Genomic DNA, 5147 nt, shown 5'->3' on the forward strand with positions numbered 1-5147 from the left:
AACTTTAAAGTCCGACCTCCTCGGCTGTAATTGGTCCAGCCCAGAGTCGATCATGACCAACTGGCCAATCCACCACCTTTCATTTATACCGTTGAAAAAAAGAAAAGAAATAAAACCCCATCGGCCCATAAAAACGAAAAATCACGAGCGGCCCTCCAGGCAAATGCCCGGTACGCCCGATGGCCAGTCCAGCCCTGCCTCACAGTCAATCCCAGCAGTCATTTTGTTATCCAGCTGCCACTTTAAAGCTAATTATGACGATATATTTGCATTGTGGTAAACTGTTTGTGCCATGTCCTTAAATTCTGCAGCCATACTTATAGTAGAGGACAGTAACGAACACCAGGAAAGCAGCAGATCTACCTTTTCTTGCTTCTTCCCTTTAGGCCACCACAGTGGATGATCTGCCTCCACCTCTCCGTGTCTATTACGAGCATCCCCCTCTGTCACACCAGCTCTCTGCATATCCTCCTTCACTACATTCATGAACCGTCCTTGTGCACTAGTTCTATTTTCTGTAGTGTATTGGTGCCAGTTAATATATTTACTCTGCTACTGACAGAGCAGACAGTACAGCCTGTGTACCTTCTGCAAGTATAAGCATTATTTTGAATTTGTATGTAAAAAGGGCAAAAGAAACGCCTCTGTGAAATGCAAATCGTAAATGTGTGTCAGCTGGAAAGAGCTCTACTTCAGCTTTCATCTAGGACACCTGCAGACTCACCTGCAAACTTGCTTTCTTTGCGCCACACGATATTGGTGTCATAGCTGTGAAACAGCAGTAGCTAACTTGTATTCACCTAAAGCTGTTTCATCAACGGAAACTAAGGAGCTTGTTGCTACAGGTGATACAGCCAGTCAGGGGCGGAGCGTGAGGGTGGCTTACTGGGCTTAAGCCCGGGTTGTTTTGTCAGAAGCCCGGGGTCTTTTGGAGTGCAATTTTTTCATAGTTAGATGCCTGGCTGACAACTGTATAAAACAAAAAGTACACACAATATTCGAAGCACATAGTGCACACTGAGGGAATTTACGACTGTGCGTGAATCCCCCCCTGATATTGGTATGATCCAAGCTCAGGCACTAAGCGACTGAGCGAGAGGGCGGGGCAGCTGCTGCCTGTGTGCGGTGTTGGAGAGACGGAGCCAGCCATACTAAGGAGAGCTTAAGTTTGAGCAGGTACCAAAGCAAATCATTCGTACCGTACAAATAATGTAAATATGACGGTGAACCACGAAAGATTGATATCAAACTGATCACTTGACCAATATTACGTTACTCGCTCTTCAAGTGAATCAACAAATGGCGAAATGAAAAGCCGAACAAATGCTATTTTTTTAGAGTCTTAGCTTACATGTGTTTATTTCATATTTTCAGTTCTTACCCTCCCCGACTAAATCGGTTTCAGTTATGTACTGAAACATAAGAATGGACATTAGAGGCTTCTTTCAAAGAAAAAACTCAGGTAAATGTTATCTTATATATTATGCTTTGTATGTTGTTCAGTATATTTCTATGCAAAACAAGAGGAATTTCAATACACAGCAGTATATTCACAGTTTAAACCAGATATTTACATACACTTTATGGAAAACACAAGAACATTTTTTTACTGTACAACATCAATTTAGAGTAAACTTGTTTTGTTTTGGATAAATATTGAAATATCTTTTGAATTAGTTAAATGTCAGAATAAAGAGAGACAGAGCTGTCTATTTTTTATCACTTTCATCAAATTTAGGAGTACATATACACTAAGTTTATTGTTAATTAATAAGAAAACTCCAGACGATTCCATTCTGAGCTGAAGAAGCTTCTGATAGGTTAGTAGAGTCCATGTGAGTAAATTGGTGGCACACCTGTGGATGCATATAAGCCAAAACACCAGGAAAAGAACTGTGGAGCTCCATAAGTGTGGCTCAATTTTGAATACAATTTGGTGCCATTTGCAATTAAGAAATACAGACAGTTTATCTCTTTACTCTTAAAATTAACAAATGTTTTTTATATTTATCAATCTAAAAAAATAAACATTTAGTCTGATTTGATGTTACAATTAAAAAAGTGTTTTTATCTGAAGAGTGTGTAAATATCTGGTTTCAACTGTATATTTGATGATTGTCAGCACAAAGAGAGAGAGAGGAACAGAGATGAAGAAGAGCAGGTGAGACACACATGTTAGTCAAATGGTTGTTTACCAAAAGTATCACCGTATCATAGGTACTCATGTATCTTGTACCTAGTGTTTCTTTTTAGGTTTGTTATTTTTCAAATTCTATATTAAGTTCTGCAGGCTTGTTTGCACAACAAGACTAAATAATTACATAAACTTTTCTCAGTCTAAATAGTGGACTTTGGTAGAATTAAAAAATAAGTGTAGTGCAGGTCTATGATGGTTTTTAGTGCTACTATCATCTAGTTCTGATTCTGGTTCTGTCTTGGTTAAGTCCTCAGTAGTCCTGATTTTGAACTGTTGTAGTCCTGTTTTAATTCCAGATCAGTTCTTGGTCTGGTTGAATTGGGGTTTAGTCCTCGTGTCTTGATACAGGCCCGACTTTGTTCTGCCTTGCTGCTTAATTAAAAAACTAGTTTATGGTGTCCTGCATATGTGATATATTTTTTTCCTATATGAAGTCATTCTTTTTTGAACAAAACTCAAAACAGAACCTATTAATCTTTCAGTCTTTCAGTCATTTCTAAAATAATAATCCCACATGCATACTACCCTTTAGGGCTAAGCCCCGGGTGTTTCAAATGTCTGGCTCCGCCTCTGCAGCCAGTGTTAACTCACAGTAGAATAAGATAAAGCCAGTGAATTCAGCAATAGATGTTCAGTAGATTGTAACCATTTCAGAAAATATGACCAAGAGGAACAAGAGGAGTTTGTTTTTGGCAGCATAGAAACACTCGGAGTTTACATTGCCAGTATGTATGGCCTGCAGGAAACTCAAGTATGGACTATAATCATTGTGAGGATCATGCTAACATCCATTAGATGTGTGTGTCTGTTTCTGCACAATGTGCTGAGCAATGCATGAAGCTGGAGAGGCAAGATGCACGTTTTTGTATATGACTGCCCAGATTGCATGACATTTGCTGGGTGCATTCATGCCCCTAAGAAGCGCCCCTGTAAACTCAAATTACACCGCCACAGTTTCTCACAGGCACAAAAACCTCTGCCAAAACCACGATGTGTTGAGCCGAAGCAGAGAGCAATCAGCCACAGTGGTGTCCTAATAGAAGCTAATGATTAATGGAAGTATATCAGGCTGAAAGCTAATCAACTCTGTGATGCATTTGACTGCCTCGGATCTGAATCTGGCTCGAAATTATCGCACTTGGACACGGCACAGAGGTTTTTCTCCTTTTTCTTTTATTCCTTTTTTTAAAAACAGAAAAGACTGTCAGGTTCTACAAAATTGTCCACTCAAAGACGAAGTTAAAGAGCGACAATTTTGGATCTAAAGCCTTCGGGACAAGCTGTCAATTTTAAATAATGATTTCATTCAACTCACTGTGGTTAAACTCATCTAGGCACTCACCCAGTCATACTTCATATCTGAATGTATTATTATTGCATTCAGTTGTATTTCTTAAAGCCAGAAGTACTGCCTTCCAGTGATTTCAAGTTTTTCTTATCCTCTTAACTAATTTTAATGGGCCACTTTCATCCAAATATGACTGAAGAAAGTATCACCGTCTTCAATTATTCATTAAAATCTCACACCGCTTCTCTCTTCATGTTTGCCTAATACCTCTGCAGTTTACCAGCCATACTTCATATCTGCATAAAATATAACATAAACAACATCTCATTTATTCAAGGTGACTCACAAATCCTGCTTTCAACTATTCGCTGTCCAAGGTTATAAAAATCTCTCTGCAGTGAGGGCTGTCTGTCACATTAACAGTTTACCTTGTCAGCTCGAAGTATGTGTCACCAAAAATGTCAAGTTCATACAAGGTCTTAAATAATCAGGCCCCATCTCATCTTAATGACCTTGTAGTACCATATCACCCTATTAGAGCACTTCGCTCTCGCTCTGCAGGCCTACTTGTTGTTCCTAGAGTATTTAAAAGTAGAATGGGAGGCAGAGCCTTCAGTTTTCAGGCCCCTCTTCTGTGGAACCAGCTTCCAGTTTGGATTCAGGAGACAGACACTATCTCTACTTTTAAGATTAGGCTTCAAACTTTCCTTTTTGCTAAAGCATATAGTTAGGGCTGGACCAGGTGACCCTGAATCCTCCCTTAGTTATGCTGCAATAGACTGCTGGGGGATTCCCATGATGCACTGGGTGTTTCCTTTCCAGTCACCTTTCTCACTCACTATGTGTTAACAGACCTCTCTGCACTGAATCATACTTGTTATTAACCTCTGTCTCTCTTCCACAGCATGTCTTTATCCTGTCTTCCTTCTCTCACCCCAACCAATCACAGCAGATGGCCCCGCCCCTCCCTGAGCCTGGTTCTGCCGGAGGTTTCTTCCTGTTAAAAGGGAGTTTTTCCTTCCCACTGTCACCAAAGTGCTGCTCATAGGGGGTCACATGATTGTTGGGTTTTTCTCTGTATCTATTATTGTAGGGTCTACTGTACAATATAAAGCGCCTTGAGGCGACTGTTGTCGTGATTTGGCGCTGTGTAAATAAAATTGAGTTGAATCGTCATCAGAATGTCATTATGACTTTCATACAAAGACTGTAGAAAGAAGTGCTTGTGTGACATTATCAGCATAAGGTATGTTTTCCTCCTCTGCTGCATCTCCACCCTCATCAGTAGTCAAACAATAAATAAATAAACAAATACTATTGTTGTAAACTGAAAAACTGGGAAAATGAGAAATTTATACATTGTTGTAAAATGTTTCTGGACTGCTAATCATATGGCAATGCCATAGAAACTCAAACTAAAGTTTTCTATTGTGTAACATTTATTTATTTAACAAATATGTTAGAAATGTAATATTCTTAAAGATACAACAGATTAACTGAGACCAGGGCTCTAAGGCTAAGAGAGCAGAACTGCACATTTCTTTCGTTCCGTGTTTTTACTGCGTGTTTCTGCAGACGTCAGGGATGATGCGCCTCGCCTTTAATTGAACTACACTGAACAGGTCCTCCTGACCTCTTACAGGTTTCCACAGTTCTTCTGGC

The 5147-nt window shown here is 39.7% G+C and overlaps 1 long non-coding RNA gene across 1 annotated transcript; it reads left to right on the forward strand.

Annotated features, from left to right (window-relative positions):
* The first annotated feature begins 1127 nt into the window (after positions 1-1127).
* LOC309710519 lies at positions 1128-2136 on the forward strand. Its single transcript, XR_014277732.1, has 3 exons — positions 1128-1176; positions 1375-1462; positions 2123-2136. It is a non-coding gene; the product is annotated as an uncharacterized lncRNA (long non-coding RNA).
* Positions 2137-5147: the final 3011 nt, after the last annotated feature.

Source organism: Aulonocara stuartgranti (genome assembly GCF_965226115.1).
Source record: "Aulonocara stuartgranti genome assembly, chromosome: 7".
In the NCBI taxonomy this organism is placed as follows: Eukaryota; Metazoa; Chordata; class Actinopteri; order Cichliformes; family Cichlidae; genus Aulonocara; species Aulonocara stuartgranti.